The sequence below is a fragment of the Diabrotica undecimpunctata genome, chromosome 3 (genome assembly GCF_040954645.1).
Source record: "Diabrotica undecimpunctata isolate CICGRU chromosome 3, icDiaUnde3, whole genome shotgun sequence".
Taxonomy (NCBI): Eukaryota; Metazoa; Arthropoda; class Insecta; order Coleoptera; family Chrysomelidae; genus Diabrotica; species Diabrotica undecimpunctata.
Genome location: NC_092805.1, coordinates 85,989,595 through 86,004,155, shown reverse-complemented (window position 1 = coordinate 86,004,155; position 14,561 = coordinate 85,989,595). Strand labels below are relative to the sequence as shown.

Here is a 14,561-nt window from a genome sequence, read left to right as displayed (position 1 = left end):
ACTGAACTTTGACAACAAAAGAAACACAAAATTTTAATTGTCGACAATTGTCCGTCCCACCCCCAGTTTAGAGGTTAAAACAAATTAAACTCGTTTTTCTGCCTCCAAATTGTACGTCCGTACTGCAGACCATAGACCAATGAGTTATAAGAAGTCTTAAAGCGTGCTTTCGGAAAGAATTGGTGTACAAAATCATCGAAAAGAGAGAGAATAACGAAATATACGAAAGTCAGTATTCTTGACGCTATACTAATGATATCAAAGGCATGGGAATCTGTGCGGAAGGAAACGATTAACTGTTTTCGTTTTTCCGGCCTAACTAACGACTAACAACCATCAGGAATCGCATACAACGATATTGCACAAACGCATTTGCAGAATGCCGTTTCCCTTCTCAGTTCTGACTGCTCTGCAGATGACTATGTACGAGTGGATGACGAAATAAGTACGAGCGAAGAACTGTCAGATATTGACATCGTACTGAGTCACCAAACTAGTGACAAACAAAGTACTGATGAGGCTGATGAAGGATTGGAAGATTTTGGCAAAATCCCTACTGTTGCTGAAGCGTGTGCTGCTTGTTCCACCATAAGAGCATTTATTCAGACTGCTGAAACTTCCCAGAGTGTAAAAGAATCATTATCGATTGTTTCCACATCAATTAAAAAAACGTTTTTTTTAGAAGTTCAAGGAACAAATGCAACAAAAAACAAAAACAACAAGGCGACAAACAAAAATTACAGACTTTTTTCATTAAATATTCAGGTAAAATGTTGTACTTACATATTATTTTGTAATACGTAAATGTAAGTATTTTTCATTGCCTTTTTAAAAATAAATAGTTTATGTATGCCTACATTTTTACAATATAAAGATTTTGAGAAGCCGTTATATTATGAGTATACTTTATTCACTACTTATACTTATTTCAATACATATTATACATATATATGTATGTACATATTTAGATTTACGTAAGTACATAATAAATATCGGACCGGGTTGTAAATAATAACAACAGTATAGGAAATACTACCGACTTTAATTATCACTCCAAAACGAAATGCAAAATAACAATATACATTAATTAAACCCTCGTCGCGTCTGTCTTTCTGAGTTTCTCCCCAGCTGATTGTGACGTAACTGCACTGCATTGTTGCCAATATATCACACTCCTCCCTCCTGGATAAATCTACTCATCATAGTCCTCCAAATACCTTGGAGGTTTTCGTATTCGAGCAGGTGGCTTTTTAACTTCAATGACCTGCTCTACAATTTCTGGTTCTAGGTCCACCAATTCGTTTGGATACAGAAACAGCGCTTGCAGAGTTACGAGTAATTTTGTTTCCATCGAGGTTGACGGTATAACTTTGTCTGTTGTTTCTTGGTCACACACACGGGTTCTGATTTGATCAGAATGACGACGTAAAATTTTACCATCAGGGGTTTGAACTTTGTAGCTTAACGGTCCAGTGGTTTCAATTATTTTGGAAGAAAGCCACTTTTGACCACCTGGAGCAAATTACCTTGAAAGTACAGTCTCGTTTTCTTGAAAACATCTGGGTACTGTTTTGTAAGAATCTTTCATTTCTTGCTTAGATAACATCTCTTTTCTAAAGTCGGGCTGGGCTGTAAATCATCAAATAATGAGCCCAATTTTCGCCCCATTAATATTTCTGATAGGCATCTCCTGTTGTACAATGGGGTGTAATGTGCTGAGTAGGAGCATGTTTCTAGACTCCTAGTACTCGCTGCATGTATTTACTAGGTGTTTGATTTGTTTGTCGAGATGTGGCCACCAAACATATGAGCGTGCCAGTGACTTCATTTTTACGATTCCGGGGTGTGCTGAGTGTAGCAAATTCAGTATTGTTTTTCTCCCTCCAAGTGGAACTATTACACTTGTACCCCATAACAGGCAGTCTTAATAACAGCTAATTTCGTTTTTACGTAGTAGATAAGGAGTAGGTATATTCGTCTGAAAATTTAATTTTCTCATCAGGCCAACCTTTCCTAGTCCACTGCAAAACTTTAGATAACACTGGGTCTTTCTTAGTCTCATTGACAATGTCTTTGGCACAGATTAGTTTCTCTGGGATGTTCTCAAGCATCAAAACGTCATCTGAGCTTGGTGGTTCTGGCGCATGTACCTTTTGTAGCAATCTGCTCAGAGCATTTGCATTCTGAATTTTTGAACCTAGTACGTAACATAATTCGTAATCATACGCAGATAACATAAGAGCCCATCTAAGCATTCTGGGTGACAGTATCTCTGGAACACCTTTTTTTTAGAATAAAAATACCAAACAATGGTTTATGATCCGTTTTATGCCTATTTTCCTTCCATATACGTATTCATGGAATTTTTTAATTCCCGATATTATGGCCAGTACTTCTTTTCGATTTGGGAGAAATTTCGTTCAGTAGATGATAGAGTACGGCTATGGTACGCCACGGTGCGAATTTGTTCTTTTAAACTAAACTGGAATAACTTGGATTTTCAATAGCTTTTTTAGCTTCTTTGAACGAAATATTTAAGTTAGCCATAGCTTCTTAAGTTTTCTTTTGTTTCAAGTATTCGGGGCAGTACCGATTCGAACTTCGTACAATTAGGACGTTAATAATTTGCTCCGTTTGTACACAGAACCAACCGGTTTTCGACTTATTTGGGTTTTTAGTTTAGGTGTTTGTAAATAAACATATACATTTAAAGTTATACAGTTTGTTTTAAAAGACTCCCCTAATGGGGGAGTCTAGTGACCCTAGAACTTGTGCGGGTGTGTTTTTGATAAACAAAGAGATCAGTGCAGTTGAAAATCAAATTCATATTAGTAACGTAGAAATGGACACGGATATAAACTCATTAAAAGGCAATCAAAACATGGGAGAAAAAACTTCTGATAAATCACACACAAACGAAACTCGTCTGTTCAATGTTTTGTCAGATAAGTATAATTTTAATATTATTCATGTTTATATAGAAAGTATCAACAATGACAATCTAGGACGTTTACATCCCTTATCAATTGGCCATATCCTTCATAAAAAAGTGCCAAATATAATTGAAATAAAGAGTATTGGTAGAAATAGGATTAAAGTTATATTAAAAAATTTAAAGGATGCAAACGACTTAGTACAAAATTGTAATTTAAAAAATGATAATCTAAGAGCTTATATACCAAATCATCTTTTGGAAGTAAAGGGTGTTGTACGAGGTGTAGATACACAGTTTGATATGGATTACTTGTGTCTTGTGTGAAAATATTGAATCGACAGCAAAAGTACTACAAATTAGGAGAATGCAGAGCAGAGTAGAAGAAAATAATGAGATAAAATATAAACCTAAACAAATGATTATTGTCACATTCGAAGGAAATATTTTACCTGGACAAATATCTATTAACAGAGTCTTTTTTCCAGTTGAACAGTTTGTTGGTCGTGTAACACAATCAAAAGCACTTCTTCCGCATGCATTAACTGTGGTTCAGAAAAAAATCAAAATCACAAATGTGAACAAAAAGATAAATTCTGCATACATTGTAAAACCAGTGGACATGTATCTATAGATAAAAAATGCCCTTATTATGACAACCAAAAGAAAATTAAAAACATTATGTTTAATTATAAAGTTTCATACATTGAAGCAAAATCTTTTAGTGAATCTTCTTTTGCCGGCTTTACAGGGAATAACAAATTCTCACTTCTGACTAACCTTGATGAAAATTTTCCTTCTTTAACTGCAAATCAACAATCTCCTTCATCCGAACCTATTTTGCCAAGAAAACATCGTTTACAAAATAATATGTCTCTAAGTCAACCTAGTACATCTAGGAATATAGATCATTTTGAAAGCACTAGAAAGAAACGTAAAGCAGGATCTCCTATCACGTTATCTCCCACTCAACCTCCTTTATTTCCTTTTCAATTTGGTCCATCTAAATCACTATCATCCAATCCACATAAAACAAATACTAATGATATCGAATTTATTAAAAATAACTTGTTTAAATCTTTATTTACATATTTTGAAAATTTTTTTAATAAAATACAAACTATCGATGATATAAAAAATATAAATAACGAAACTCTTAAGCATGATATTAGTCTAGTATTGGAGGATACTTTTACAAATAAATAATCTTCTTGAAGATTATGCAATGGAATGCACGTTGTGTAATATCTAATAATAATTCTTGTATCCAATTTTTATCAGAAGAAAATGTAGATATTGTTTTATTGAGCGAAACTTGGTTTAAAAAAAATGTAGCGTACAGCTTTAAAGGTTATAATCTCATCCGGAAAGATCGTGATGATGGCTATAGTGGAGTAGCCATTCTAGTTAAAAATACTCTCAATTTTAATGAAATAAATATCCTTAGCAATTTTAATGATAAAATTCTAGTTTGTGGATGCGCGGTAAATTGTGGGAAAAATTCGATTAATTTTTTATCAATTTATCGAGCACCAAAAACTAAAACTAAAACAGATGATTGGGTTAAAGTTTTTTCTCAAGTAAAAGCTCCCCTTATAATAGGTGGAGACATGAATGCACATAATGTATTATGGGGATCTAAAAAAAATGATAATATTGGAAAGCAACTAGAGATGGTTGCAGATGATCTAGAGTTAGTAATATTAAATACTGGTGGACCTACATGTTTAAATCGGCCTGGTGTTAATGATTCTATGTTAGATGTTACTTTCAGTTCTTCAGATATTGCAAAAAAAATTACATGGTCTGTTTTCTTAGATACACTTGGTTCGAACCATTACCCTATTTTAATAACAGTTGCCAACGCCTCCCATTCAAATGAAAAAATTTTACCTAAAAGTAAACGGAATATTAAAAAAGCAAACTGGAAACTGTATACAGATGTTGTAGACTCTCTCTTTGAGAATAATATGGAATTTGAAAACACTGGCGAAAAGTATTGCTTTCTTATTAATAGCATAAATGAGGCTGCAGAAAAGGCAATACCTGCTTTTAAACCTTTCACTAGCAAAAAGTATCTTCCGCCTCCTTGGTGGGATAATGAATGTAGTAATGTTGTGAATAACAGAAGACAAGCTATTAAATTATATAAGAAATCTCCTACAATGGCCAATTACATACAATGTCAAAAACTTGTATCAGAAGCCAAAATATTTCTAAAAAATAAAGCCAAAAAGAGCTGGATTGATTGGTGCTCAAAGTTGAATAAAACTATACCATCAGCAAGCTTATGGAATCAAGCTAGAAAATTAAACAGAAAACCAATTTCTTCTATAAAATGTTTTGACGATTCCTTAGAAGAACAATTTTTCGATCAAATTGCTCCACCGTCTGTAAAAAATTGCAAAACTTTTGACTATTCTTTCTATAAGCAATATCATTTTTTGTTGGAATCTTTTAATACATTAGAATTGGAATTTGCCTTAAAAAATCGAAATAGTACTAGTCCAGGTTTAGATAATATTAAATATCCAATGTTACTTTATCTTCCCAAAAGTGCCAAAATTTTACTATTGGAAATATTTAATGATATAATCATGAATAATTCAGTAATAGCTCAACTTCAAGATGTAATCATTATCCCCATACTCAAACAAGAGAAAGATCCTAATTCTGTTCACTCATATAGACCTATCTCACTTATGTCTTGTGTACTGAAAACTTTGGAACGGATAATTAAACATAGATTGGAATGGTGGTTGGATAAAAAGAAGTTACTTCCAGATTTGCAGTTTGGGTACAGAAAGGGCTGTGGTACCATAGATGCACTTGCCACATTGGTAACGGACATTCAGAACTCCTTCTCAAGTAATATTTATTTACCGACAATAGTATTAGATATAGAAGGAGCATATGATAGTGTTTGTCTCGATATTTTAATGGAAAAATTAATAAAAAATTTTCATATACCACCACAATTGGTAAACACTATTCTTAACTTTTATTCGTGCAGAAAAATTTACCTGAGAACAAACAATAATAAACTTATAGGTCTTCGTTATAATAAACAGGGACTACCGCAGGGATCAGTTTTAAGCCCTCTATTGTTTAATATCTATACTGCAGATTTACATAACATTTCCATTAAAAATCTCAGCTTTAAAATAATAAAGTATGCTGATGACTTTCTTATGTATTCTTCTACCAAAAAATACGATAACTGCATTCAAACTTTAGAAAAAATACATGATAAATCCAAAAATTGGTTCAAACACAATGGGTTTGAAATTGCATCAAGTAAATCAAGTATTACTATTTTCACTCGACACAATATCCCAAAACTAAATCAGATAAAATTGAATGGGTATGATTTTAATTTCAGTTCTTCAATTAAATATTTGGGAATGATTCTCGATCGCAAGTTAACTTGGAAACTTCACGTTCAGTTTATGTTGAATAGATGTAAGAAGGGTGAACAAATTCCTTCGTTGGCTCAGTGAAGATGTTCGTTCTGTTGTAATGGAAACACCAAATAATAGTAGCAGAGTTTATTGTTGAGACGTACACTATGGGTGTAGACCCGGGATTACTTTGAGTAGAGACTGATGAAGTTGATCGTTGAAGACTATATGTTCGTTGAGTGAATATTGATTGAATGCTTCTCTAGTCAAGAGATATTAGTTTTATATAAATTCTATTTGGGTCAATATTTTTCGCGTACCTAGCGTGATATGTGTATTTAATTTATGTAAATTGTTTAACTTTGTCAGTACTTTTGACTGATGTCCAAATTATTATTTATAATTGACCAAATGTGTATGTAACCTAATTAACTACGTGTGTGTATTTAATAACAAATAGATTCATTCGGTCTACTGGGTGATAAAATTATACTGTCCAATTTCGGATATGAATTCTGAAGATTTGATATTGGACATACTGCGGAATCGGGCAATCTGGCCCAAGTGTCAATACTCAAAGTTTACATATAAGTATTACATAACATAGTAAAATTCAAACATGATAAATTATAAATAGTAAAATTCAAACATGATAAATTATAAATAGTTTAAGAATAATCAATAATCTTCCAACCGTACCCTAGCTATCAATGTCCGACTCTATCTCTAGATTAAAATTAGGGCAATTGGATGAAAATGTGGAAAGTGGGATGTCAACTTGGGAAGTCGACCGTACATTGTTGTGCCGATTACTAACTAATACAGGTACTTCCTGTTCGTTAGTCTGAGTTTGTGGATTCCCTGAACGACATAGTCGTGCAACAGGACGGTACTTCCATAACGTGAGTATCCCAATTATTACCATTATAGTAATGATCCCGGTGGCCACAAAATAATGCCAATTAGATTCGTGAATCGATCGCCACTGCGTATGCGTCATTTCTTGTTCCAGACTCTCCTCCTCAAGTAACACATGACGTAGCTCTCCTCCTGGTATGTCAAGGTAGGTGTTTAGAGGCGTGTTAAACTTGCGGGGTGTCCTCGCCACCAGTTGGGCCACGGGAGTGATTGGCGACTTCAGGTAACTCGTCACTGCTCTGTCCACCCCACTGCTAGTGGGGAGTAATGTAATATTTTTCGTTTGGGCGATACATTTGGGTGAAAGCTTCAGGAATGTGACTCGTTCCAGTACTCTTTCGCTCCGATTTCCATCGCAAATAATGGATATGTGTATCGTGACTGGCGTGATAACTAGCCAGAGGTTGGGAGTACCCATCTTACTCCATTGAGCTGTCTGTATTGTCCTGGCTACCACTGGACATGTGCTATTCTTAGATCGCTCATAAATTTCTTCTAGTATGCAGTTTGGTTGGGTATCCATGTTTCTTATAGCCGTTGGTGAGCACGCTATCTGCGCCTTTGTCAACAGTAAGCACCTTTCTCTATCTTCCGTGGTCAATTCGAAGTAGTGCAGTGTGTTATAATCTACGACCAGTAGATTCCTTGGGGCGACAAATGTGCGCAACACCGACCCCTCAACGTTAAGTGGTATGGCCGTGACTTTGAGCATGCTGTACTTATTTTTCCCTGTCACTATGAAGTAGCCGATGACTGTTATATATCTGTCGTCATGACTGACTTCTGTTTCTATAATGGGTTGTCGTCGTATTTCGACCCCTTGCGGCAGTATCTGCCCTGCTTTCCCTATTAATTTGGTTATTTCACCCGGTTTCACTATATCAATGAAGTGTCCGTGGTTATAGTGAAGGTTTAATATTCCCTCGTAAAATTGAGTATATTCGTTTATGAAGTCCATAACTTGTAATGCTATCGTTTGTATTCGTAACGTGCTATATTCGGTTTCTAGTTTTTGTGCTTTGTCTTCTACTTCGTTAAGTCCTTTAGATATTTCTTGTAGACCTGTGATTAGTGGTTTGTTAAACTTGTTCATTTGCTCGTTTATCCTGTTCTCTGTGTGATTGATTGATGTTATTGTTTCTAACATTATCTTCGCCTGGTGCTGTGATTCCTTTATTAGCTCCTTTTGGTTATTATCTAATGCTTCAATGTTACTGTAGGCTTCGTCATTGACTCCAAATACTGAGGTTAATATTGTTCCTAATATTCCTCTTCTTTAATTATAACTATTTCTTCTTCTTTTATGTTAGGGTGCGCCTTATGCCATCTATTTCTCTGTTGTAATTGGTGCAGGTATTCCTGTTTCCAAATTTTCCAGAAGTCTCTTTTTATTTTCTCCACTAATCTCCACCTCGTCGGCATCTTCAAATAAGTCGTAAGCTCTTCTTCCCGATTTGGTGATATAATTTCTCTCCCTATAAGGAAGTGAGCTGGTGTCAGGGCTATTTTCCCTTCAGGGTCTTCTGATGACCCACATAATGGTCTCGAGTTCATACATGCTTCTATTTGTGCCAGCACCGTACTCAATTCTTCATATGTTAGAACTGTGTCCCCGATGATTCTTTTCAAGTGATATTTCATTATTCGCACTGCGCTCTCCCATAATCCTCCGAAATGTGGTGCATATGCAGGTATGACATGCCACTGGGTACCTAGTGCCAGTAATCCTTGTTTTATCTCGTCATCTATTTTTTGATTTTCTTTTTTCAACAAATTTGCTGTTCCTACGAATGTGGTTCCGTTATCGCTGTATACGTTGTTGCACTGTCCTCTGCGTGCCGTAAATCTCTTGAACGCTGCGATGAAAGCATCCGTAGACATATCGCTTACTACCTCAAGGTGTACTGCCTTCGTTGACAGACACACAAATACTGAGATGTAGCCCTTATAGCTCCTCTGTCCTCTGCCTCTCGTGGTACTTATTTTTATTGGCCCGGCATAATCTATCCCTGTGTTAGTAAAGGGATGACTCGGGTTCACTCTGTCTTTCGGTAGATCTCCCATTAATTGTTGTGCTGCTTGGCTTTTATACCTCCTGCACCTTAAACATTTTGCTAGATGATCTTTCACGGTTCTTCTGCCGTTGATTATCCAGTATTTCCTTTTTATGTACTGTAGTGTTTGTTGTAATCCGCTATGTAGATTTCTTGCGTGACTATCTGTTATAAGTAACTTTGTTAATGCACTATTTTTTGGCAAAATTATCGGATGTTTTTCTCCGTACTTTAGATTCGTGTGTCTCAGTCTTCCGGTGACTCTTAGAATTCCTTGTCTATCCAGGAATGGTACCAATGACGCTAATTTATTTTTCTTGTCTAATTGCTGTTTCTTCTCCAGCTTATTTATTTCTGGTTTGAAGTAGGCGTGCTGTGTGTGCTTTATCACCTTTAATAGCGTTTCCTCTAATTCTTGGACTGTAAGCTGACTTTGTCCGTACTTTTGACTGATGTCCAAATTATTATTTATAATTGACCAAATGTGTATGTAACCTAATTAACTACGTGTGTGTATTTAATAACAAATAGATTCATTCGGTCTACTGGGTGATAAAATTATACTGTCCAATTTCGGATATGAATTCTGAAGATTTGATATTGGACAAAGGGTCTAAATTTCCTCAAATCAATTACAAAAACATGGTGGGGTGCAGATGTGGAAACTTCTTTGCTTTTCTTCCGATCTTATATGAGATCAATTATCGATTATGGATGCATATTATATGGTTCAGCAAGTAAACATATTCTGAAAACAATAGATGTGTTTCAAAACGCAGCATTGCGTATTTGTTTGGGTGCCATGAAATCGACGCCTATTAATGCTCTACATGTGGAAGCTCTAGAAAATCCCTTGGGCTATAGAAGAGAATACCTCAGTCAAAAGTTTGTTATTAATATACAAAATCGTAACACTACTCTCTACTTAAATATCAGAAAACTGAACGAAGAAGATTTAACTAATCGATATTGGAGACTAAAGAACTCACCTCCACTTTGTGAGGCTTTTAGAAGCCTGACAAATTTTGATTAGGACTTTAAATCAGAGGATAATCTTAACATCGAACATTTTTATTCGTGCTTGCAACCCATTACTGTGATACAACCGAATTACCATGTAAATTCTTCTGTTAGCTCGAATATTTTGAGGTCCTGTTTATCTAGTCTGTCAGACTCTTTAGTTATTTATACGGATGCCTCAAAGTCTATTGTTGGTACTGGGTGTGCTTTCTACATTCCATCAACTAATACAGAAAAACTTTGTCGACTAAATCCTAGTTTTTCAATCTTTAGTGTTGAAGCTGTAGCAATATATGAAGCATTAAGATACTTTGAAAACACCCAGAATACATCTGTTACAATAGTATCTGACTCATTGTCTGTTATGTTAGCCATTGAAACTTTAAATTTTCCTAGTAACAACTCAAATATATATGTCTTTCAAATTAAAAAACTTGTTTATGATCTTTATAAAAACCGAAGAGTTGTTCATTTTTTGTGGGTTAAAGCACATATGGGTCTTAAATACAACGAACATGTTGACCTATTAGCTAAAAAGGCCATTGATACCGGAACGCAAGCTGATCACCAAATCTGTAGACAAGACGCATTAACAATAACTAAAAATAATATCAATAGTAAATGGAAACAATCTTGGCATATATATAGTACGCAGTCTTCCTCGCAATATGCTTCTATACAGCCTTTAATCCCAAGTGATTATTGGTTTAAAAATTATTCTGTTCCACAAAGGTGTATAACATCCATAATTAGAATAAAATTTGGACACGCCTGCTATCCTAGTCATCTGTCCAAACTAAAAATCGTAAATTCAAATTTATGTCCAGACTGTCAAAGAGAAGGTGATCTAGATCACATTTTCTTCGAATGTAAAAAATACACAAAACAAACTGAAGATCTAATAAAAAATTTAGACGAGAAACGAGTGTCCATGTTTTATCTCTATCCTATCCTTAATAATAATTTTAATGCTTAAAATTTGTAATGCTACTTAAGTTTGAAACTTATATTATCTTTTTATTCTTTCTGGGTAAAAAAATTTCATGTTGTGACTGGCTGTATGGCACTTGCCTATGCCATTAAAAAAAAATTCGGGGCATTCTTTAAAAATTGATTCGTTGTTATTATTTTTACAATAAACGCAAAATGCAATATATTTATCAGGGCAACCAACTTTCTTCATTACCTCATTTTTACATATTTTTTTTTACTTACATTGGGTTGTAAAATGACCATATCGAAGACAATTAAAACATTGCATAACCGGACTAACATATATTTCAACCGGACATCTAACTTTATTGATGTAAATATACGGGGAATTAATTTACCCTCAAAGCTAAAAATTACCATTTGTCTAGTAACTCTTTCGGATATATCATTATTTTGAACTAATGTAGTAATTCTATAAACTTTTTTTAATATGAATGAGTTTAATAGGAATGATTTCTAATAGTGTTGAGCAGTGCATTCTCACTTAAAGTAGTTTCCACTCCACTCCACGGACAAGACCTTTTTTTCTGTTAAATAATTTAGAATATATGCTAGTAGATTATTTTTCTCAAAAAAATCTTCATTAACTAACTTATTAGCAACAGAACCTGAATCGACTTGGATTTTAATACGGTTTTTACCTACACTAACAATTTTAATAATATTTTTATCATAATTAGATAACGAAAGTAGTTTCTCTCCAAGTTTCATTGGATGCAAACGACCTATATTTAAAATGATATGTTGAACAAATATAAAAAAAGGACCACTATCATTAGAACTAAATCGATTAGATGAATTAAATTCCTGACTTTTTTTAATATTTGTTTTAGCTGAAGTCGATGGCAAGTTTTTGGTATCAATACTGTTTTTAAAATCATTTGAGTAGTCAACCTGAGAATTAATATGCAAAGCATTTTTAGGTATAATTATGTCATTCCCATCTGTAAATTCTATGTCCTCTACACCAGGATCTGGTGGATCCTTCCCAGAAATACCATTTTTTCCCACTGACATGAAAAGTATATAAAAAATTTCTACTTACAGTGCAGTTGACAGAATAGCAGAAAAACAAAATCGCTTAAACACTCTGTATTATATCTTACCGAGAAACTCTTAGACGCGTCCAAACACTTTGACAGTTAAAGGACGAAATACGTATAAGCGAATTGTAAAAGCACTATACGTGAAATAAAATCTTAACTGTCTTTTCAATATCTTTATTTACTCGTATTTTAAGTATTATAAGATAGTTCATCGAAGGTTCTTAGATGAAGCGATATAATGTGGAATGGAATTTTAGATTCCCCATGACGATTTATTTCATCGTCTATTTGCTTTGTATATCGTAGATGGCACATATTTGAGTGGAAATCTCAATTTTGGTTTCAAACATGTAGTAGAAATCTTCGGATTTTTACTTTCTGCTTTATTTTTAGATGTCACTGTATGCATCCTTAGGAAGTTATTTTATAATTACTTCCTTTGACGAAAAATATTTGATTTCACGTGTAGGGCTTTCTACTGAGGCGCTCTGATGAGTCCTAAGTAGGATGAAATACGTATAAGCGAAAAGTAGAAGCACTATCTATCTATCTATACAGCCCTTGCTGTCCAATTTTGGACATAGACCTCCTCTTCCTTCTTCCACGTCTCTCTATTGTAGGCAGTTTGTATCCACAGAAGCACTATACGTGAGTAAAATCCTAACTGTCTTTTCATCTTTATTTACTCGTATTTTGAGTATTAGAAGTCAGTTCATCAAAGGTTCTTGACAAAACGGTATGACGTGGAATACAATTTTAGATTTCCCATGTCGATTTATTTCATCGTCTGTTTGTTTTGTATATCATAGAAGGCACAGATTTAAGTGAGAATCTGAATTTTGGTTTTGAACATGTAGTATAAATATTCGGATTTTTTTTTGTCTTAATATTTGTTCCAGAAAGTATTTTCCAAAACCATTCAAAGAAATTTAAAATTAATTCGGTGAAAGGGGACAAAAGTGGCAAAGTGATAAAAGAATGTATTTTTATTTCCATAAAAGATGATATCCAATAATATTATTATCCAGAGAGCGTTCGTAAAAAATAAGATACGCATCTTTACTATCGTTAATAGCCTCATCCGGTTACAGATCAAATAGCTAACATTTCATTCTCGATATCCACTGATCATTAAGATCCTTCACTATAATAATAATATTGTGAGATAAAGGAACGTTTGTAATTGAGTTTTGGTGTTAGGTTTTTTCCATTTCTGTAGTTTTATTTTTTATTTTACTTTTATTAAGTTAAAACACTGTTTGAAGACCTTGGTTATTGGATAATAAGGAATTTTCTATGCAAGACACCTGTTGTAACCCAGTCATAATGCAACCAGTTGTTATAAATTTCCCATTTCATCATGATACCCTTGCCAGAATTCTGGAACACTGTACAAGCTTGTACAGTTCTAGTGGATGGGTTCCATGTTTTTAAAATCAATTCCAATCTAGACCACAAGTGGTTAACAAGGGAGGTTTAAAAGAAATGGAAAAAAAATAAAATTTTGGGTACTATCCTATTTTTATAAGGAAAAGGGAAACTAGTAGCTAAAAGAACGATAAAAAATGAATTATAGAGAATGATAAATATGAATACACGCTAATTACTATACATTAAGAATAAGGTGACAAATTGATGAATATGGGCTCACCCGATATGCTATGAAGTAATATAATGTTACTAAACAGTTACAAGAAAGTAGTAAGAGGTACTTTGTGTAATGCTACTCAATGGCAAAATATGTTTTAAATAAAACACGATGGGACTAAATTTAATGGGATGTAATTGAGCGGAACGTAGGTATACTACGTTCCCATGCTATAACTAGCGGTGCATACTGCTTATCAAGTACTGCAAAAAGGGCAAATATAATTGACCTCTGGTTCTGTAATATTAATAGATAATTCAAGTTAATACTTGGAATAAATTTTGAAATAGAATAGATAGGTAAATTTACAGCCCAATGTTATAAAACAGTCTTGTTCACTTGGTGTATGGTACATAAGTAAAATAACAGTGGCAGCTAAAAGGGACAATGAGGCGCCATGGACATTCGACCCTTACGTATATGGTACGACATCATGCCGTTTTGGCCTGTGATGGGCGCAGTGAAAAAAAAGTTTTTAAGGAAATAATATGCTAATTGTTAATGTTTAAGATGCAAGGTAGGCCGACTTTATATTTAGCCTATATTATA

The 14,561-nt window shown here is 34.0% G+C and overlaps 1 protein-coding gene across 1 annotated transcript in view; it reads left to right on the top strand.

Moving 5' to 3' along the window:
* Positions 1-14,561, top strand: part of LOC140436998 (chymotrypsin-like elastase family member 2A) — a 152,152-nt gene that overhangs the window by 116,005 nt on the left and 21,586 nt on the right. The window lies entirely within an intron of this gene.